The sequence below is a fragment of the Ambystoma mexicanum genome, chromosome 8, assembly GCF_040938575.1.
Source record: "Ambystoma mexicanum isolate Mex_15411 chromosome 8, UKY_AmexF1_1, whole genome shotgun sequence".
Lineage (NCBI taxonomy): Eukaryota > Metazoa > Chordata > Amphibia > Caudata > Ambystomatidae > Ambystoma > Ambystoma mexicanum.
In genome coordinates, this window is record NC_090929.1 from 1543630512 (window position 1) to 1543654395 (window position 23884).

The 23884-nt window shown below is 44.1% G+C and overlaps 1 protein-coding gene across 5 annotated transcripts in view; it reads right to left on the reverse strand.

Moving 5' to 3' along the window:
- The window catches only part of LOC138473193 (VPS10 domain-containing receptor SorCS1-like), a 3088785-nt gene that overhangs the window by 261157 nt on the left and 2803744 nt on the right, over nucleotides 1-23884 (reverse strand). The gene's annotated exons all lie outside the window — the stretch shown is intronic.

Genomic DNA, 23884 nt, shown 5'->3' on the forward strand with positions numbered 1-23884 from the left:
CAATGCCAACAGTTTATGATTTTGTGTAGGCATGGGAAACGCACTAGCCATGCACTCGCGCTATGGTATTAACTGGCTATTGATGGTATTGGGTGAAAAATACATGCACATTTAATAGCAGTGCCGGGCAAATGCCCTTAAACACAAGCCAAAACTGTTGGCTTTGCCAATGCATGTTTTAACCAGACTTCAATGACGGACACACAGTGTGCTTATAAACAGAGTGGCTGAATCCAGACCTGGTTTAGATATTTGTAATAGACCAGTAGCGTGTTTACAATTCCAATTAATTAATTTACTCTCAAGAATGCTTTGAAGAAAACGTGCAGGCCTTTGAGTGTAAAATGTGATGGTAAAGTTTAATTAACATGAGCTTGAAGAATTCTCATAAGGAGGTGGTTATGGAAGGTAGGGGCAGGAACCGTGTTCGAATGGCCACAGGGATTAGCATGGCAATGGACAGTCAATGGGTGGGCAAATAACCAAACAACACCTACTAGCTTTGTGCCCCACTCATAAGTAATTTCTCCCTGTCTGTACTCTAATGCAATAGTTCTGGCTTGTAGGTGGCGCTAAAGTGCCACCTAATTGCCCAAACTAAATATGAACTTTAGGTTTTGCAAATGTACTTTCAAGCCATACAGCTGCATAACTAAAGTCGCTGAGGCATCTTTCTTACTTATATGTAGATTGAAGAAAATGCAATCCATTCTTTGTCTGATGAAATAAGAACACATAATAAAAATGAGAGACAGTTTTAATTTTTTTAGCCTGAAATAAGGCACAGAATTGAATATTTATCTGAAGCCTTATTTTTCCTCATAATTGTGCATTCTTATGCACAATTACTTACTTAAGCAATACGCACCGAGCAGTTGTGTTGTGAGGGCAATATCACTGACGGTAATGCCCCGGGTCCATAGTTCATACGTAATGCCCCGGTCCCATAATACAAATATGGATTTTTTTTATTTGAAGTAATTCACCTTTACTAGATATTTTTATAGCACCCTGTTGAAGCATCATTTACCAGCTGATCTATACAGCATGCACACATTTCCTCGCAGGTGAATAAAGCAATAATATGGCCATGTCCCAGAAAGAGATACTTCCTCCATGAAATGTTCATGCAAGATATACAGACATGGTTCTACATTTTTAGCCTTTTGAAAACGCTGTAACTGTACACATTGTACATGCAGGGACAGCACTTTTTCTTACACTTTCCTATTATATAGGTGGTGCACCAGCTCTGACCTAGGGACAGCAGCACCCTATAGGCACAACTCCCTTCTGCGAGCATGAGCATGATTGACTTCACTTTGCCGTCACCTCAGTGGTCCTCTTTTCCTGTGGTTAGAGGATGAAGTGCTTGGGGCGCTTGTGCGCCTTAAGTCAGCTTCCCCCGAGGACTCGATCCTACTTTTTGTCTTTAAAAATATCTCCTGGGATATTGTCATTCAACTAATTAATTAATTACTCTTTTACCTCAGGTATTATTCCAGATAACCTGAAACCACGGTTATGTCAAATTTTCGGCCTATCTCCCTACTTCCTTGTTTGATGAAGCTCATGGAATCACTTGTGTCTCCCTTGCTTAGTACGGTTCTTGAATATTCTATTTTTTCTGATCCATTTCAATCTGGGTTTCGCCCTGGCAGAGGAACTGAGTCAGTGCTGGTCTCAGTGCTGGATGATTTGACTCGCCTGGTCGATCAGGGTGGGGTTGGTGCCTTGATTCTGCTTGACTTATCTGTAGCATTTGATACCATTGACCACCCTACCCTGATTTCCCGGCTCTCCACCGCGGGTATCTCCGGCCAGGTACTGGCCTGGTTTTCTTCCCTTCTGTCAGGGTGCACTCAGTCTGTCTCTCTGCCCCCTTTCTGCTCCCGAGCTATATCCCTTCTTTGTGGTGTCCCTCAGGGTTCTTCTCTCTCTCCTATTCTGTTCGATCTTTACATCCGCCCTCTTTTGGCTATAATTCACGCTTTCGGTCTGCTTTACTACTCTTACGCCGATGATACCCATATCTTTGTACGACTTTATTTTGTCAACTCTGAATCGGCTGGCCAATTGAAAAACTGTCTGCTAGCTATTGGCGAGTGGATGACAAGTAACTGGCTCAAACTCAACAGTGGAAAAACTGAGGTTTTGGTGTTGGGCTCCACTACGCCATCTCTGTATTGGACTCTGAAGTTTTGGCCATTGAGTCTTGACCCTTTCCCCAGCCTGTTCCATCTGTCAAAAACCTGGGTGTTAAGTTGTCGGCGTCTCTGTCTATGGCCGACCAGATCTTGTCTGTGGTTCAAAGGGCCCTTTTCAAGCTATGCACGTTACGTAAGGTTGTTCCGTATATCCTTGTAAGCTCCATGCACCGGTGGTGTCAGCCTTAGTTATCAGTAACATCGATTACTGCAATGCTCTCTATTTGGCTTTTCCAAAATATCCTTTATGTCGTCTTTAGCTTTTGCAGGATACAGTGGCTAAGGCTATTCTACATCTGCCTTGGGGTGCTCGTATGTCCCCAATGCTATGAGAGCTTCACTGGCTCCCTGTTGAGCAACGCATCAGGTTTAAAAGGCACTGTGTATTGTGCATAGGGCTAGCCATGGTCAGGGTGCAGAATTTCTCCAGAGCGAATTTGCTCTGTCCATTCCTGCTCAGCCTCTTCGGTCCCAGGATCTCAGGACTTTACAACCTCCTAGGTTCAGGCTCACCAATACGGGGGCTGTGCCTTCTCGGTGGCTGCTGCCAAAGCCTGGAACCAGCTGCCTCTTTTACTACCAGCACTGAGTCCCACATCACATTTCGCCGCACTCTGAAGACTTTTTTGTTTTAATCTTGTTGTCTTGATCCTTGCCTCTTGTTATCGCCAAGATGCCTATGGGCTTATGTTGCACTCTACAAATATTATTAAGATGAGATAAGATAAGGGATAGGGTGTGCTTCCGTCTTGGGACAGTGCTAGCATATACATTAAGTGGGAGCAGAAAATTACTGTTGTTATAAATAATCAATTGCCCTTATGAGTGTTCATGTGTGATACACGGTATGGAGCAACCAAATTAAAATGTGTAATGGTACAATTAAAATGATCATAAAAACAACAATGCTCCATTAAAGTCTCTCATGTCTTGATCCATGCATGTCTATAGAGTTTTAATGCCACCTTATTATGGTTAGTGCTAAGTTCGTCAGTGGAAGACTTCTATTTCAACCAACACTTCTTCACACTTATGTACCCAATACAGAAGTGACTCACGTCTGCCATCAAAAATTTCAAGCCATAGCTCAACATATAGGGAAGATTGCGGGGGCAACCGAATTGCAGCATATGATTGCAGCACCCTCCACTCTACAAGCATACCCAATAGTAGTAAGCCTAATTCATATCTGATTCCTACCATTGACACTGAACTTGGTAGGCACAACACCTTGTGCCACAAAAGTGCTTCTAGTTTAGACCAAGGAATATCCCCACTGGTAGTTTCAGTGCCAACAATTAATTTAGGGACCAGTTTCTGTCTAAACAATTTCACCATGGGTAAAACTGAAAATCTCCCATATTTGTAGTCTAACTATGAAGCAGAGGCTAAAAATATCACACACATTTGTTCTATACATAGCTAGTTTCCATTTGCCCGAATAGATGTGACTTCCCAAACATTTGAAACCGTTTAACACCGATAGGGTTTGGTTTAAAATAGTCCATTTGAAGAATTTCCGTATATATTTACCTGCATTCAAAATGAGTACTTTTGATTTGGGGATATTTATTTTGAACTCCAGACTAAGCAAATAGGCGTCAATATCGTCAAGCACCTGTTGCAAGCCAATTGGCGTCAGATGCAAATTGATGGTATCATCTGCATAATTCAAGTACTGGATTTTTGTCTGTCCCATGTGAGGAGGATCAGAACGGATTAGTCCCCAACGTTAACCCATGTCCCTCATATAAACGTTAAACAAAAAAGAGGCCAAGGCACAACCTTGGGAAAACCCCCAGTTTGTGTTGAACCATTGTATGCATGACCCCTGACTGTCAAGTCGGATTCTCATTTTTGTCTCCTTAAGCGAAGCCACCAAAATACCAATGAGGGCACCCACATTTGAACAGTTCTTTAAACAATATTTTATGATTTACGCAATCAAATTCCTTGCTCATGTCCAAAAAAACAAGTACAAAGACTTATTCTGGACCCTTACTTGGTTTTGCAACAATGAGACCACAACGGTATTAAGACCTGTGCCCATGAACTTCTTAAATCCTGCCTGGTAAGGGTACCAAATTACCAGATTTCAAAGCACAACTTTGGAGCTCGAACAAGAGCATTTTAGAAAAAATTTTATTTGTTGAATCCAACAGCGAAATGGGTCTATAATTCAGGGGAGAGAACCTGCCCCACCCTTTAAAACCAATATCACCATTGCCATCTTCAAGGAGGGTAAAATTACTTGAAATGTTAAAATGCTGAGAAACAAAGCTATGAGAATTCTAACCCACAGGAATGCATCCGATTTTAAGGTCATCGCTGACAGCCGATCAGGCGCTTGTGCATTTGATCTTTTACTTAGATTCATCAAAGTGATTATATTGTCCAGTTCCCAATTAATGGTGCCACACCAGCTTAGACACCAATAGAAGATTCCATTCCCTACTTTGGTAGCACTCCTTAAAATGTGCAATCCAAATCTCTTCTGCTGTAGGCTGGACTTGCAAAAAGGCCTTCACTCCATATAATTTAATCAGACTACAAAGCCTGTTTGAGATAACCCCAGAAACACAACACAACATCCTCTCAGCGTCACTAATCAACATTAGAAATGTGTGTCCCGTCAACCAGTTTTCAAACTCAGATTTCATGGAACGAATCTCAGCAAATGGAAATTGCCTTTTATGTCCCTATGTGAGACTTTCTTACGATTCAGAACCTCAAGGTCAAAAGCATGTTTATGCAAGAGAAATGACACCCCTTTTAATAGAGTCAATGAAGTTGTTAACTCACCAAACATGGAGCAAACAATAGGCTCAAATTCCAGACATCACACAGCAACTTTCAATTATTCTTACACTGAGTCTCCATTAAGCTATTGAATGATGATGCTATCCATTAACACCATCTCACACTGTGGTCTCTGGGGTTAATTGTGACCGCCAGGTTTGTCGCTCCCTCTGATTTAAGCCTCAAAATTGGGGCAGCATATGTCACCATAGAGTGTTCACTTTCAGTTGACTGTAAAATCTCCAAAACACCACCGTTAGCATTTAGGTCTAAGAAAACAAAAATATAATCCAGGGTCGATCTCCATTGGCTATTATACCCAGAGAAAGTTTGGGGAATGTCACCCTTGGTTATACCATTGGTTATACCATTGAGGGGGACTATGGCCCAAGCAACCAATTCTTCTATAACCAGGAGTCCATGTGGCCTCTACTTGATTGACACATCCAGCCTCTCTTGTTTTAGCTACAACTCGCTATTTAAACATTCTGAGTTAAAAGCCCCTACTACAATTGTAAAGTCTCCCTCCTTCTATCTTACTAGTCCTTGTGTCATTCAGATTGTGCAAGTCCAGGGGGCTGGGGGTTGGCAGGGGAAGGGAAAGGAGAAAGTGCGATCAGGGCAGCATTGCTCTGAGAAAGTGCAGCCGGGGAAGCCGGATCTGGCTATTGCAAGGAGGCAGGGGATTGTAGAATTACAGATATAACCCCTAAGTGTGTGGAGGCCCAGAGGCCTCATATAATGTTATATAATGTGTAATGGTTCTTTTGCCTTTCAATAGACAATCCCCTTCAGAGCATCCTCTTGTTTGCTGATTGGTCTCAACTGTCTCATTTATTAATACTGTGGGCTTTACGCCCTAATTAAAGTGCCTTGTTTACCAACAGTATCATTCACCTTTAGTCTTAATGTGCATATGAATTGCCTTGAGCCCTTATTTTGCTGTTTAAATAGGGCACTCCAATGCTTTGATTTGTCTGATCTTTTCCAATTTTATTCTCCTTCTCCAACAGTAATAGTGGCTTCTGAGCTGCTGGTAGCTCAATCATACTACTATTTAGGAGAGGCAAGTCTGTGGCTCCTTTCGAACCTGTTGACCTCCAGCCCAAAATTAATACAGTAGACAGCATCTCTTTCGACCCCAATGCTGGAACTGGTAGAGCCCATACTTTGGCATAAAAACATGGCAAACTAGATAATAAACTTTCACCCAGCAGAGTGGCAGAAAGCCAATTGATAACTTCAAAATGGTCGCCTTGTAAAGCAACCTCCTCAGTATTTGTTTCCACGCGCACCCTGTGATCTTCACAAACCAGATTGCCCCCCCCCCCAATACCGTCAGTTCTCTGATTCATAGAGATGGCTGTAATACAACCTTCAATTAAATTTATCTTGGTACACATGTCCTTCAATGTTAACCATACCTCCGACAATTCAAATGTAAGTTTTCATAACCTCGATCCACTGTATCTAGTAGATGAGTTACACCTTGGCCTCCTTCCAAACATAACCCCTCATGCGGTGTGTCCATCAGTAAATAAATCAAATTCTTTTTATTTTCAACTAGAAAAATCACTTTAGCCTCCATTGGGCCACCCAAGCCCTTGATCTTCAATAGGAACTAGATTGTTTACAAATTGGGGAATGCACTACATCAGAATGCAACTCAGGTTCAACCAGTCAGTGTAATAGAATTTCAGTCAACCCATAATCCTCAATCGATGACTCAGGTAGAGTCCATTGGTTAGATTTAAAATCCAGAGAAAAGCTTACTTTCTTCCCTAGTTCATGAGAAATCACTGGTGCCAATATTTAAATGTCTGACACCAAGTCTGTTTCATTAGAAATGTCCATGTGATTACTTGTTTGACCATTCCTATGCATCAGACATTGAATTTCAACTGAGTTCCTAAGAGTCTTGTCAAGAAAGTAATTTGATGATTGCTAGACAATGTTAGGGCTATTGATAACAGCAACTCCCCCGACATCAGTACATACAATCAACTTTGACATACAGGGGGTACAGATAGCACCCTTCACCGTATTAGAAGTAGACCCAACAAGTCCACTCGCACATTGGGTACTACACATGAGTCTTGTGCCAAAACCACTGCTTCACATAAATCAACTTCTTCATGGCAGGGGTTCATTTTATTTCTCAGTATATATTTAAAAACAGCTTCAGCTCTGTAAACAGGCAAACAGAGAAACCGGTGAGGCTCAAAGGTTCTATGACCCACACTCACAACGCTCAGAATAGAACCACCCATATAAATCAGACAGCTTGCTATACTAAGCCTAAAGGCCAACGCTGAATAGTTTGGAATAGAGAGGTGAAAGGCTCGAAACACCAAGACACTTCGGTCACTACAAAGTCTTGCCAACGTCCGATGTGTTAAGGGTTTTTTTATGGTCCTTATTTTCAAATGCACACAGGCTGGAGTCAGCCTAGCACTTTGTGTGCAGCCTAATCAGTTAATGGAGTACAATAAAACCCATACCTCACTATGTCTGAGTTCAAAATATATTTACAGGCCCTGAATAATTGTAACAATGAAAGGGCAACAATCTAATAGGCATATACAACGGATATAGACACTCACGGCTTCGTCCTCGGTAAGGAGAGCAGTGACACAGTTCAAAAGTTCCAGAGATATCGCTGTTCACAACCAGGCAGAATACAGAGTGTGTGTCTGCTTACCTTTGATATGGCAAAGCTGAAGGCCTCACCGCTGCTACCCTGGCACTGCACACCAAACATAAATCACTTTGCCCTCAATTTTACCTCTGCCTCAGCATCAGGAACATGGAACACACTTCAGCACACCACTGCCCTCTGCGTTTGAAAAGCCATTATGAAAGGGAAAGTGCCTCCTTTTTGACAAAGAATGTCCACAGACTTGTATTTCAGGTAATAGTAATGAGAAGCCAAATGTCAGGGAACACACTGCAGCACACCGCTGCGCTCTGCTCTCAAAAAGTCCTTATGAAAGGGTCTGTGCCAAGGACCATATTTGTTTTGGCAGATACCAGAAGCCCTTGCAGATCTATGGACAGTATAAGGCCTGCTACTAATTCTGGGGACACTACAGGGCAGAAGATGAAATTGGTTGACACTCTCCAACAGGCTTTGGTAATTTGCAGCACTGCTTACACAAGCACTGTTATGCCATAGATGAACATGTCAGGGTCAACGGGTAGGCCTCTCACCACTACATCATGTGCCGTGGCTTGTATTACGAGCATCACCCTCATTGAGCACATGCCCGCCGTGGCGTAAATAATGCTGTTGTTCGTGAATGAGATTGCCATGTTCAACCTGCTAAGCAGATCCCTGCCAAGCATGTTCACAGGATAGCTCTCAGAATACAGTAGGCAAGCACGTACTACCCTTCCTCCCACCTTTACATCTTAAACTTTTATATATGGAACCATTAAAACAGCCCCAGAGAATCCCTGTGTGTCAAGAGTTTTGCCAGATAGTGGAACGTCACCATCACTGATGCACAATTTCACAGCTCCTGAATCTACCATAAGAGATTCATTGTTTGTTTCCCATCTCTGCCCCCACCAAGGGTTCCTCTTCTGAATTTAGGGTCATCGACAGGGCTGGACATGCAAGTGCTCTCTGGGGGCTGCCTAGTCAGGATAGGTGCCTGTGCCTGGGAACAAGAAAGGGTTTCCCCCCACCACTGTAGCACCTTGAAACGGGACTACTGTACCATTGGGCACACCACCGAAGGCATTCGTATTCCTTGCCTGCTGCATGTTGATTTTGTGCCTGTAATGTTGCATTGCCTGTTTGGGGTGTTGCAGCTGGGCAGGGTCTAGAATCTGTGAGGATAACTGAGTTTAGGCTTGGTGTATTTCATATGGTATTGAGGTCATTCTAGGGGTCGGTCCTTGAGGGGCCCCTTGGGTGGTGTATAAAGACTGGAGGGGGTTATCTGTACTCCTGCTCTCTAAAAGGCACAGTAGAGGCACAGAGCACCCCAGACAAGATTCTCTATTTGGTAACATTGGACGAACAATCAAGGCTTAAACTCTCAGGAGGTGATTCAGGCTGGTTCTAAAGTACAGTGTAGTCCCGGAACACCCACAAAGGAATGTCCACACACTATGTTAGTGAAAACACAGTTCTTGATATAAATAAGGCTTGGATTATATACCATACAATAACACACATTGTGCTGAGGCATTTCTAAAATGATACATATATACAGTCTTTTTTTGGTACCACAATTACTTCTTAAAGGCCGTTAAAGTGCATCAACTGTAGAGAGTATCAAGTGGCATACAAACCTATTAATAAAGTGAACCAACAATAGACTTGAGTTAGAAAAGAGGCTGGTTAAGTAATTGGCAGAATACTGGGCCCCTACCACTACGCACAGTTCTGTGTGAGGATCCCCCCACCTGGGCAACCTGAAAATAAAGATATTAAACAAGCCCATTACATATATTGCTTTAACAGAGTCTTATTTCCTTCTATAAAGTTCTGCCACCACAATGTACCTGATTTAGCACAGTTTGACATTGTGTCGTCAATGGATCCTTCTTGAGTGAACTCCCTTTAAGGCAGGAGCCATGGATCATCGAGATCCCTTCAAAGAAAAGTTTGAACAACGACATTGAGGCAGCAGCTGCGGTGCTTGTCGATGGTCGGTCATGAACATCCTGCGAAGATGAGGCATGCGGTGCACCTCAACAATGTTAATTTGTTGCCGCAAAGAGTCAATTAAGAACTTTGGCCCAGCAAGGGCATCGGGTCGTCAGCATCTTTGTGGTCTTCGGGTGGTGGGAAACCCAGCGGCGGATTCTCCTCGGTTCATCAGCGACCTTGACTTTCTCCGGCGGGACAACGTGGTCGACGTTGATGGGCAAGGGAGTCCTTGATTCAAATTGTTCTTAGGTAATGGAGTGTTGTGGCTCTGGTCGTTGGTGGCACGGCATCAAGCTGTCATCGGTTCTGGGAAACATGGCTTCAAAGTGCCTCCAGCAGTTATGACGGTCCTCCGAACCCTGGTCGATGATGGTGGACGGAATGTCCGGCGCTTCTCTTCAGTTTCCTCTGCGGCCCCCATCTCCGGTTGACAGTCTTTCAAAGGCTGACTTCCAAGGAGCACTGGTGAAGGTTATCTGGTGCACGATGGTGCCTCGTAGCTTGAGAAGAGGTCTTCTAGCCAGGTCCTCTCTTGGATCCGTTTTTTGAAGGTACAGCAGCTTTCAGATTACGTCAAAGGGAAATAGCAGTTAACCTTCTTCTTCCTGCCCAGCTTCGAGAGTAAGCATCACGTTTCGACCTCAGCTTCTGAACAATTTCCATTAGTGAGTGGTCCTGAGATATACTGTTTGGTCCCTCATTCACTCTGCTGGGCCAGGCAACCAATCATTCAAAAGGGCATTTAGGCAGGCAGGCAGCCAATCAGGCTCAGAGTGCATTCAGGCCATTCTTCTCCATCTGGAAACACACAACAAGGAATGTGGATTGGGACAAGTACCCAGCCATTCATACCAGTTTCAGCCAGGGCTGTCTCAGTCTTTGTGTCACATACCAGACACCAGACACCCATAACATGAAATGCATATTGGACACACACACCATTCACCCAGGTCCCACCCTAAGGGTGTACCCAAAACATACAGTAATTGGGAAGGCTCCAGCCAGTCTGGTCTGCACTTACCCACAATTCCATATATGGAAGTTCCACCAAACAGCCAGTCAAGTGAAGGGACAGAGCCAGGGCTTCCCAGGACTTTGGGAAAACAAGGTAACAGGCGATAGAAAGCAAGAGGTCACAGGGGCCATCTTGTCTTTTATCAGGAATCAACTGATTCCAATGGCAGGGTCTGGGTATTCTAAAATGGAGGTTACTCAGAGCACCTGTCAAATTCAACATGGAGCTGCCACCAGCCCATATACCCTGCTCTGTGGGACACACACAGATGCCCAAAAACATACACTAGGGGTACAGGGTTGTACCCCCACCCATGGGTGCCAAAAGGGTATCCCAAGGGTCTGTTCACCAAGCCAAAAAAGTAGAAGAGCTGCACTGCCAGAAGTCCCACATCAACTGCTGTGCAGACAATAACACAGAACACATACGATAAATGGACTACATGACAAGGATATGGAGGCCCTGTCCCTCCAATGCATTTCCAGCATCACATGGTGGGCCATAGTTCTGCTGGCCATAGCTATATCCCATATCTTGTCTACTCTTGCACTCCCCTGAGAAGTGCCCCCACTTCCCACAGTTACAACATTGCCCCATCCCTTGTCCTCTGGGTCCAATTCCCCCAAACACCCCCTTGATCCTCTGAACCCACCTCATCCTCGCTGCTGTCCTCATTGCCACTGTGGCCTAGAGAAATGTGGGTTTCCATCCTACGGTCCTTGTCCTCGTTCAGCCAATACTGCGGTTATTCTGGCATGTGTAAAGCCATGGGTATATCCTCCATCCTCTACCTGTGTTGATGCCAGTCCCAAAGCCACCAGAATCACTTCCTCTGCCTGTCACCTTTGATTCTTTCTTGCGCTCTTTTATGCTCCCACAACAATGCACTATAAAGCTTTGAATTTCAGGCCAGCCCTTCGCCTTGACCCCCACAATTTTGTTGAGTGCCTTTTGCACTTTTTGTGACAGGCCTTGTTTTACTATAAATTGAAAAAGGGCACATCTCTTGGACCTTGAGAATGAATTGTGAGGCGTCTTCATCAACGCCCTTTCTACATTGCATGATGGACTGCAAATCTGGCAGGTCTTGCAATGCTTGCTGCAGCGCATCCCAAAATTTTGTTCTGATCTTGTTAAATGATGCTCCATTCTCATTATCCAAGCTATTCACGTTGCTGTCATGCTCTATGTGTATGGTTTTTATGGGTGCATTGCCTATACTGAATAAAAAATCTCCTGACTTCCATTCATCCATCCCATATTGCACTTTGGAGTCTGTTTTTGTTATGTCGCATGCCACCCGCAGTCTGACTAGTTCTGTTTTGTCAATGCCAGTGCTATTTATAGGTCTCTTGGGCTAACATCTGCGTGTGCTGCGACAGCTGGAGGGGCGACATATGGGGGCGGTGGTGCTGTTGCTGGTGTTGATACATTTGAAACAGTGGACATGTACGTTGGGTTTGTGTGTCCTGCTGCGTGACAAGCGGCTATAGGACAAATTTCCCTTGTTTCCTGTCGAGGACTTCCTATCTTTGCTTGGGCCTGCACTATTACTATTGTCGAACGCCCCTTCTTTCCCATTGCTCCTCTGTATCCTCCAAAATCTTTGAGATGTTCAATATTTCCCTTCTGTTCTGTAATTGTTACCCTTTGTACTTCACTGTCAATAAGATGGACATGTGTTCTAGCCGTCTCCCCTAGTCTCATTCACCCACTGGTTGTGATACTTCTTGATCCTGTTGCAGTGCCACTGCAGAGCCTTGCATATGTTTCTATGGGGGTCCTCTGCAATGGTCGCGTCTCCCCTGTGCCTGCTAGTAGTGCTACGCCTGTGCTGATGCGCCACACAGTTATGCAGATGTAGTCAAAGACAAAGACACAGTTCAATTTACCCCCGTCCCTCTTTGTTGACATTCATGCAAACCACACAGCGCCCCTCCTGGGCCTCCTCCCTACACCAAAAGATGCACAAATAAAACAAACTAAAATACCAAGCTAAAATAATGGCTACTATGCCAGAGCGCTCTAATTATATGGATTTCATATGTATTTGCTCTTTTCTTTTTCATTAAACATTTGTGGAACCACCTACCTCCCTCGCTCGCGGGGGCTCCCTATATTCACATTTTCCTCTCCTTATTATTCTCTTAATCAAACCAAAAAACAGAACAAACCACAGGCATGATATGCTCCCAATGTCAATCTCCACGTGTTCAGACTGTTCACACTTCCCCATAAGTCTGTCCCCTACCTGTTATCCCTTGCAAGGTTTTACTTATGTGCGTGCGTTCATCGAACTGCTCCGTTCACGGGGTTTCTAACACGGGCCTGCACCTCTCCTTGCGGCCGCACCCGCTCCAAAGAGCAGGCAGGATTCTGCAAAGAGGGCTCCTGCATGGCCAATGGGAAGTATGCATTTTTGGGGCTGGTCGCTGGATACCTCTGCAGGTATGGGGGGCACTGGGAGCATGTCGGGGTTACCAATAAAAGGTACACCCCTGTACGCTCACACCAGAAATAATACAACCCACTAGGGAAAAAATGCCAACATATTTTTTGCAAGGATAACAAGTTTTAATCGTAAAAAAAGTAAGGGTGCAAGCAAAGAACTGTGATTCTCAAGAACGTTCTGGTTTCAAGTGATACACACAAAAGCTTATAAGGCATCACTGTGTCATTTCCATATTGTAAAGATCTGCATGGCTGGTTGGTGAGACCCTATACATGGGCATACTCCATAGGGGATGCTAGGCTGCTATTAGTTCCAGTCTCACCCATCCGTCTTCTTCCACGTGGGGTCGGCTGGGCTCATCTCTCCAGGGACTGAAGGTCAGGTGCTTCACATGTTGCTATTACAGAGTTACTTTTGCAAGATAATGTTACTACATCATTATGGCACGCACCTGGGAATCTTTGGAACTAGCACACGGGGGGACACGATCATGTTGACCCACACAATCTTTGCTCGTTTCATATCACACTCTGCGCACCCAAGGCTTCCATCTATGTTTTGAACTATAATTTATTTATCCCTGTACTTTGTGGTCCAAAGGGTATATTTAAGGAATAAGGTAAAATGGTCATGTTCTTTTAGATCTTTTATTACCATTGGCTTTATGGGTTGTGGTCTTAGGTCATCCACCATCACAAAATGTAAGGGTTCTTGGACTGGGTCACGGGTGGATGCCATTTCTCCTTGTGGGCTGGGTGGGGGTTGGAGGTCTGCTGTGATGAATGTATGCCACAAGGAGCCTGGTGCTGTTTCATGGCCTTGCAGGGCACATTCCTCTCTGGAATAACAAGTATTTGTAACAGTTAAGGAGCAAGGGGAAGTTTCTATGGGAATTGGCAGCGCAGCTTCATCTGCCCTCAGTGTTTTGGCCTGTTCAGGTTTCTCCGCCGGGACTACGTTTACCGCTCAGCAATTCAGGACTGAAAGTGTCTACCCTAACTATAAAATGGTGTCTCTTTATATGCGTCCACTAAGTTTATGCATTTATCATTTCTGCAATATTGTGTTTGTGCCGGGTTTCTAAGCAAAGCGTTCTATTCCCTTGTACATCGCATGTCTGTCTATGGGACTCGCCTCACTCTAAAGTGCCTAGGGGAGTGGGAAAGGCTCTTCTGCTTCCCAACAAAGCGAAAGAACCTCCTTCTTGACAAAAACTGTAGACAGAATCCACAGTTCAGGGAATAGTAGTTGGAAGCCAAATGTCATGGAACACACCGCAGAACGCTGCAATGGTTTGGCCCCTTCCTCTAACCTCCTGCATCAGGAAGCAGGAATTTACCTCCTCACACTTTCTTTTCCCGAGAGGAGGAATCCTAGGTCCTCCGTATACTAGACCCCACCAATATTTCACTTGTGGCGCTGCCTTTCCTCCACAATGGAGGCGAACCAGTTTCCTCTCTCTTCTCTTTTTCTTACTCTGTATTATTGTGACGTAATCTTTCCTCTTCGATTGAGCAGATCCCACTGGCCACATCTATATATATATATATATATATACAAATATTATATATTGCCACATAGTCTTTTACAAGCCACACATCCACAATCAACCTACTCCCCACACACTCTCCTCTTGTTCTTTGCTCCTGCAAAGGTGCACTTACATCTATGCGTTCTCCCGAGCACCTGCATTATGGGACCCCATCAACGGCCTGTACAATGTGGATCAACAATCAACCTACTCCCCACACACTCTCCTCTTGTTGTTGTCTCCTGCAAAGGTGCACTTACATCTATGCGTTCTCCCGAGCACCTGCGTTATGGGATCCCATCAACGGCCTGTACAATCTGGGAACTGCGCCCCATACCAAGGAGAAGGCAGGCCTTCTGACAACACAGTTCCTACAAATCTCTTCAGCTCAAGCTCAGGGGACTGGTCACTGCAGATGGGCTCCGCACCCCAGGATGCGTGGCTGGAACACCCCAACCTCGGGAAGAGTCAGGGATCAAGTTGATGTGTCCAATTTGGAACGAGAAAGGCAGCCCAAAACCCAAACAGTAAAAATAATCTAGAGGCCAAATAATCACTGAACTTCCTTGCAAGGGAAAAGGGGGTTTATTGCATGCAAAAAGGTCTCAGACGGTCCTATAGATTTGAATTGATATGGAGCGTGTCACTTCAGAAGAAGTTACCGTTTATATAATGCAATACCGCAAAATCTGAATACATAGGTTACAATGTTATCCCACCACCCTCTTTGGATGCAACCTATAGAAGATTCTAATATCCCACTAATAGTTCCTGAACTGATTGGCCAGAACTTATCTAAACCCATTCCCTCAGACATTTGGCCCAATACATCATCACTATAGAATCCAGGTATGGGATTGGTTGTTTGAACATATTGGCCCATTAATAAATCATGCAAGGGTGCGGCATCCCCTCTACTGAGAATGAACATGGTTCAAATAACCTGTTCAATGGAATTTCCTCTACTCGGGAGGTTCTATAACAGTGTTTCAGCTCACTGCACCCTTCACACAGGTGAAATCACAGAGGAGAAATATCCTTTTGCATATCAGTCTGGTCCCACCCACAAGGGGTTGTATGTTTATGCACCGTCCCTGCAGCTCCTTTCCTGTGGTCTGCAAGAATAAGCTGAAGAAGCTTCTTTATAGCTGCCAGTTCAGCGATTGCAATTGCACACCATTCCCTTTGGTGGCCCCTCTTCACCTTAGTGGTTAGCAAAAATGGGAGGCATTCCAAGGGAGACAAGAGTGAAGTGGGAGTTGGCACACTGCAGGAGCTCATTCTGGGTCTGTATGTCCCTCTCCTCATCCATGAGATTTCTTTTGGAATTTGGAGAGCTGGTCATGGAAGGTGGTGTGCCTCCCTCCCAATGGATTATTTTGCTGAGTGCTAGGCACCATGATTTTGTCTATGTTGGTTCCATGCAGATTAGAATTATTTAAGGGGGATGTGAGACAGTGGCTGTGTCATATGCAGTGTCATCCATACAAGTACTGTGGGTCTTGGCTTCAGTGAGGCTGTTGGGGGTTATTGGATGTCGTTTATACATGTGCTTTTAATTCAAATGTGTTGACAACTCTTGGGTTAGTGCAGAAGTGCTGTCAATATTCTCCTTGCCCATTAGCAACACAAAACCTTATGTCAGAACCTCATGTCCTTCAAAGAGCACATCCCTCCCTGCTCACCCCGCAGTACACATTCCGTTCCCACCATGTTCAGGTACTGCAGCTGGATATAAGTAGCGTCTTCCTGTGCACAGTGGGTGTCTCTGACCTCGGCTGCTTTCCTGAGGAACGGAAAAGGGATTCGTTTTTGAGACTAAGCTAAACAGAGCCGCAGCTCCACACCTGGGCCAGCGTTTTATCCTATTCATTGTGTACTAGGACTTAACATCAACTATGGTGACACTTCTGCCATGTTAATGCACTGACCTTGCTTCCACCACAGTAACTTTCTGATGCCATCTTCCACCTGGTTCAGCTCTTTCCGCGCACCTCACAAAAGAACATAACTTTGGATACATCAACTAAACACAGGGCCTATAATACTTCCCTATATATAACCCTTGCAACCGCAACAATAATACATATCATGCTACTTCCCTGTTGCTATATGTGGGTATCTGATATGTGTCAAACCTAACCAAAGACAATGGGCCTCATTAGGAGTTTGCCGGTCTGGAAACAAGGGTGCCGGTTAGAACACTGGCACCCTTGTTTCCGGATCAGCAAACTCTGTGCCTGCCTGCCTTGGCCGCTGTGCCCGACAGTTCTGACCCTGTCGGGCACAGAGGCCACGCTAGGCAGACTCATCACGGGAGCACTGGCCCCGTTGCTAACAGTGACGGTGCTCCCATGTCCCCCACTCCCATGGAGTCCCACATGACTCTACAAACTGGAGGTATATTTCATGCGGGTGATTGTCTCCATAAAAAATGTTAAAAATAACAAGTGGTAAGAGTCATCACTTAGATAGTTATTTTTTAGAAGCTAAGAAATGCTGTTTATACACTTGAGGTGCTGAAAAAACCCCATCTGTGGCTGGGTTGTGATCTTTTAGTCTTGGGATCCTTCCTCTTTCTTCAGAAGGTATCTTGTGAAGGTGTGGAGAAGCCACACCTGTCAGGTCGACCGGTTTCGATGGTTAAAAAGTGTTGTAAACCATCTTCTTCAGGACACAGAAGTGATTTAAAGGGTGACCTAATCAAAATCCGCCCTCGGGTGTAGGGCAGTTTGTATGCGCCAACGGCAGGCTCATCCGTAGAATCCTGCAGAGGGGACAAAAAAAGGAGAAGGGTGGGGGGAAAGAATATAGTGAAGTGCAATCATCAGAGATCTCTTCTGACAATATAGTGTCATACATAGTTTCATGTCATGCTGGGTCCAGTCTATATAGTTATTATTACTCCATGTATTTGCTCATTGCATAGAAGAGCATAGCCCCATCTTTGGGGGGCAAAGATATGCCGATAGAACCCTGAATTCCCAGTAGGGAGGGGTGGGTGGTGTGGTGCCAGCTGGATCTAGGCAAAGACTGTCGGTGTTTGGAAGGTGCCGGCAGTGGCCTGATTAGCAAAACAGGTACTGTCTATGGTCACACGTTCCCCAGCAACGTGTCACCAAGCATGAACAGACTGCCGTGGTGCGTTACTCCGGCAGCTGGGTAAACGTGTCCAAGTGAAACAGAAAAGGAACGACCTCTGGAGGGGACATGGAAGAAAAGGAAAGAAACGTAAAATTGCTTACCGGGTATCAAATAGCAAAAATGCTATCTGCTGGCGCGGTACTCAACGTCTCGGTAAATCGGAGGGAGTGTAAACCGCTTCCGTGATCTACCTGGGGGCGTGGTATAAATGCGCCAGACTAGGGGTCACACCTAACGACGCCGAGGGCCGTGCGTGCGTCATCATTGGCCCCATATAATGTCTGTGGGTGTGGTCCAGGGTGTGCCCAGGTCACATGATCCTGCGAAGGCGTGCCCAGTATTTAAGAAAAAACACGTGATCGGGCGTGATGTACAGGCGCTGGACTGGAAGTTGCAGCTGTCAACGCCGGGGGCCGCGCACGCGTCACTGTGAGCCACACACAGTGTCCACGGGCGTGGTCAAAGGTGTGCGCAAATCACGTGATCCTACAAAAACGTGCCCAGTTATACAAATAAGTAAACGAACCATATAATCGGATTATGTGGTGCCTAATGGCTGAAAAAGGCCGAAAGTGCCCTGTCAAGGATAGATGGACATCGCTGTGTTGCGCAGCCTAAAAGTACGGGCAAGAAAGTAAAAAAAAAAAAAAAAAAAAAAAAAGAAAAGGAGGGCTACTGGGCATAATAAGTAAACCGGGGGGCCCGATCCTAACTGGTCTGCACGTTGAACGGCAAAATAAACCTCTCCAATGAAGGTGGGTCTCCACCCCGGTCGTGCGTTTATAATAGAGCTGTGCACAGTGTTCGGTTTAGAAAAAAGGGGGGGAAGAGGAGGGGAGGGGGGAAGGAAGGGGAGGGAAGGAAAGAGAACAAGAAAACAAACCACAGGTATTGACAACAATTACAGACATGTGTATACATCCTGTATATTGAACTATATCTTTCATTAAGGAAGAATTTGAAACATTCCTAATGAAACCCAGGGGTATGTACAATTTAGATCACAGGTGTTCGGGTGTATAGATGTTATACTCAAATAGAGGTACATTTACAGTTGCAATACTGCAAGTTCTTGCCATTGCATGGCTTCGTTTAGACCTCGGTTGCATGTATTCAGGCGAAAGATCCACTTCTGTTCTTGTTTGAACAACATAGCATGATAGTTGCCTCCCCTCTTTGGTCGTTTTATCTTCTCAAGGATGGTCCATTGGAATGACTCTGGTGTATGGCCCTCTGCCATGAAGTGAGGGACCATTGGTGCTGTCATTTTTTTGGTCCTAATACATGATTTGTGTTCAATCATTCTTTTCTTCGCTTCCCGAATTGTCATACCAATGTACCTTAACTGGCATGAGCATGTGATCATGTATATCACCCCTTTAGTGTTGCAGTTTGTAAAATGTTTCTGAACCCATGGGGTAGTCCAGCCAATATCAATCGTAGTACTGCGAACAGTTTGGGCACACATAGAGCATTGTCCACAAGGGCTGTGTCCCACTGGTTGTGTTTGGTTCCACAGGACATTTTGCATAGTCCTGGCTGTAGAAGTCTCTGGACGGATTGTATTTACAAGAGAGTCTCTCAAGTTCCGTCTCCTTTTTAGCGCAAAACGTGGCAGTGTCATATCTGAGGTGCCTGTGTTCAATATTGGCCATAAAGATTTGATCCCTCTCTTGAGTTTATTAATAACAGGAGAGTAACTGAATACTGCTGTAATGGCATGTCCTGCTTCTGATGGCTTATGATGTTGCTCAAGAGTACATGAACGAGGGATGTGTTTAGCCCTTTTATAGGTATCTCGTATAATCTTTTTAGGATACCCCCGTTGTATCAATTGGTTCTTGAGAGTTTTGGCTTGATAAGTATATTCATCTGTTCTGCTACATAAGCGCCTATATCTTAGGAATTGTCCAAAAGGAAGATTGTTTTTCAAAGATTGCGGATGATAGCTGGAATATGCTAGTAAGGCATTCTTGTCTGTTTCTTTGCGATACACTTTTGAAATCAATCCTCCATCAGATGCTTCAATGGATAGATCGAGAAAATGCGTCTGTACTCTGTTCTTCTCCATTGTGAACTGGAGATGTAGATTCTGTCTATTGATCCAGTCATAGAAGGCCATGACATCCTCCTCCGTCCCTCTAAAGATGATGAAAATGTCGTCTATGTAGCGACGCCAGATAAGAAGTTTGTCTTGAAAAGGGTTGGTGGCCGGATAGATGTACCTGTTTTCAAAAAAGTCAACATAAAGATTTGCCAGACTTGGTGCGAATGTTGCTCCCATTGCTGTGCCAGTGATTTGTTGAAAGAATGAATCATTAAACAGAAAGAAGTTCTTTGTTAATGCTATCTCTGCCAATGCCAATATGAAGTTCGATGGTATACCATGAAGATTGATTCCTGAATCTAAAAGGATTTTTAACATTTCCAGAGTCTCCTGTTGCGGGATGTTTGTATATGAGGCTTCTATGTCAATAGTGATCAACCAGTCTTGTTCAGGATTGAGGGGCAGAGACGCTAAAAGGACCAGCATGGCTGTGGAATCCTTTATATATGATTTCATTTTTGGAATTTCGTCTTTAATGAAGAAGTCTACGTATTGGCTTAATGGTTCCAAGATGGATTGTATTCCTGAAACAATCGGACGACCTGGAGTTGGAAAAGTGCCTTTGTGTATTTTGGGTAAGGCATATAGGACCGGTGTCCTTTGATGTTTAGGTGTCAAGAAGTCAGCTTCCTTGGAACTAACGTACCCTTCTGCTTCTCCTTCTTCGATGAGAGGTGCTATAAGAGCACTGCCGGCACCTTCCAAACACCGACAGTCTTTGCCTAGATCCAGCTGGCACCACACCACCCACCCCTCCCTACTGGGAATTCAGGGTTCTATCGGCATATCTTTGCCCCCCAAAGATGGGGCTATGCTCTTCTATGCAATGAGCAAATACATGGAGTAATAATAACTATATAGACTGGACCCAGCATGACATGAAACTATGTATGACACTATATTGTCAGAAGAGATCTCTGATGATTGCACTTCACTATATTCTTTCCCCCCACCCTTCTCCTTTTTTTGTCCCCTCTGCAGGATTCTACGGATGAGCCTGCCGTTGGCGCATACAAACTGCCCTACACCCGAGGGCGGATTTTGATTAGGTCACCCTTTAAATCACTTCTGTGTCCTGAAGAAGATGGTTTACAACACTTTTTAACCATCGAAACCGGTCGACCTGACAGGTGTGGCTTCTCCACACCTTCACAAGATACCTTCTGAAGAAAGAGGAAGGATCCCAAGACTAAAAGATCACAACCCAGCCACAGATGGGGTTTTTTCAGCACCTCAAGTGTATAGACAGCATTTCTTAGCTTCTAAAAAATAACTATCTAAGTGATGACTCTTACCACTTGTTATTTTTAACATTTTTTATGGAGACAATCACCCGCATGAAATATACCTCCAGTTTGTTTGGGTAAATAAAGAGTAACACAGGAAATCCCAACATCTCTGAAACTCTTTTCATGCCAGTCACCAGATATGTATGACATCACGACGAGACATTCTTTCATTCTCGTAGCAATCTAAGACGCAATGGGTGTTTTGTCTCCCCCCTTGTTTCAGCACATACTCATCATCCAGCGCCCTTTGAATAGGACTCCTGAAATTTAACGCAATAAAAGGGGCAACCAAACCCAATGTAGAATTGTTCCCCCGAGTAACCGTCTTTTTGTGAACTACCCAGCCGATAGCACCAGCAGGGTTAACACTGGACACATAATGAGGCCCAATGCATTTGCCTTCTGTTGCGCTAAACTCATTCTCCTCAAAAAACAGTCCATGCTAACAGATTTGTTCTCAGTATGAACCTTTTGCTTTACATGCATGCCAACCTTTGCTATGCCACTTCTGGTGATTTAATCAGGTATGTGAAGTCCCTCCTGGGCCCTCTGTTTTGGGTAGCAGGTCATGTCATGCTTGGTTCAATCTCTCTAGACTCAAGTAACTTCTACCTCTGATTTCCCTATAATTATAACATTGTAGCTGTTCATCTTTTTGTTTACTCTGGACTTTGATTGTGGGGACAGCATCTGTCTTCGTCTGATGACCACCTTAATGGTTTGTTTGCAATGTGTGCAAAATTCAGCATCAAACCTTAACTTGAGCTTTGAAATGTGATCATGTTTCCCTGTATTATGATACTTGTGCTGGCTATGTTGTGGCAAGCATGATCTCCTTTAAATCATTCTGCCTGGTACATAGAGATATACATGGCGGCACCCATAAACCTAGATTTTGTCTGTATAAATTAACTATATAATTTTGATATCAGGCTTCATAAATTCAAGCACCAACCGCAAGAGGCTTGAGGGAACAACAAGTGATCCCTCAGTTAGGTTCATCACCTTTAACTACCAAACAACAAAGCGCTTGTAGCAACACCGCCTGTTAATAGAGGAAAATTCTCTTTACATTAGCAGACTAGAGAGATAAATCAATCTCTGCGCATATTTTATTGTTATCACATAGTGGTTAAAAAACATATTAATGCATTATTTTGCATCGGTTCAATTCTTAAAGTTTTCACAGTAGAGGAAAACAGATATTAAGTTCTCAAAACGTACAATCAAGTGTCTAGTGTTGTGCAAAAAACCACAACTGAGTTGATTATCTAAAACAGTACTCATCTCACACACCATTCATACAAGTTTGTAAAACAAACTAAAACCCAACATGTTTCTTTCCTATTAACATTGATCATGATATTATCAGGAAATTCACCAGGGGCTAACTGTTTAACAGAAACCACTGTTCAACTTTACAACTCTAACCCAAATTTCAATTTTGTTTAGTTATGCTAAATAATACAATTTCTATTCATCTCTGAATTCGTCAATCTTCGGAGTCATCTTTTCTTGGCTAGAGTGATGATTCTTCCCCATTGGGGGCCAAATGATTTTCACGTATTCAACTGTAACTGTCCTAAAAACCTGCTTGGTCATCATTTTACAGAGCAAACAAAATCGGTAAAGTCACATTGTGGAGAGCTGATTAAACACCCATCTGGATTGGGGCAATCAATCCCATCGTTCCCACTGACGTTGGCAATGTTAAAGCATGCTTCTCTATTGTCGTGCTTGTGGCTGCAGTCGCTGAAAAGTGTAGACTCAAACTCTCATATTTTTTTAATATCAAAATAAGTCTCCCAGCATCGGATGACTGTGACTCAATGGCCGCCGTAAGGTAGACGGTGTAGTAAATCTTCCTAACTCCACCAGTCCAGGCCACCATGACTGACCCATGGGGTAACTGAGCTGGCGTTCACATTGTCCCTGCCCTGTGCTTCGTCTCTTTCTCCTCTGCCAAGGACAGTTGGGAACATATTTGCTGTAGCTGCCGCTAATGAATTAATCAAACAGAACCCTCAACTACACCACCTTCATGGAGCATTTTCACTGCACAACCCCACTGACAACAAATAGAACAACTCCACATCTCTACCAATAATTCCAACAAAAGGACAATGATCAACACACCCCCACATTATGGGCAGACAAGGTCACCCGTAAGGACTCAAGAAGCTGCATTCCCACCAACCCTTATCACCTAGAAAGAACTCAACAAACAGTGATTTTTCTTCAGAGGAAAAAAAAAAAACATCACACCTGCAAACACACTCATTCACTCTCCCTCTCCTCCAATCTTTGTGTTCTATTGTTCTTGATGTTTGTTATGTCACTGTAACCTAAGATATGCGCCCAGATGCCTTTGGGCTAGGCGCGCTATACAAATAAATAAAATACAAATACAAATGAATATATTAATATACCCATCGTTTCCTCTTATTTTTAAATCTGCCAGAGTGCCTGGAGACCATGAAAATGGAAGCAGTGTGTTTTATAATTCCCATTAAAATAACATAATATCATGGTCCACTTATGAATTGAACATAACCAGTGAACTTTCGAAAAAAACATTTGAAGGCATAGCTGCTTTTACAATCATAGACTACCTGTAAGATCACTAGCACTCATGGACAGTTTCTTCTGCTAAGCCAAGGTGTCCCTCCAGGCGGAT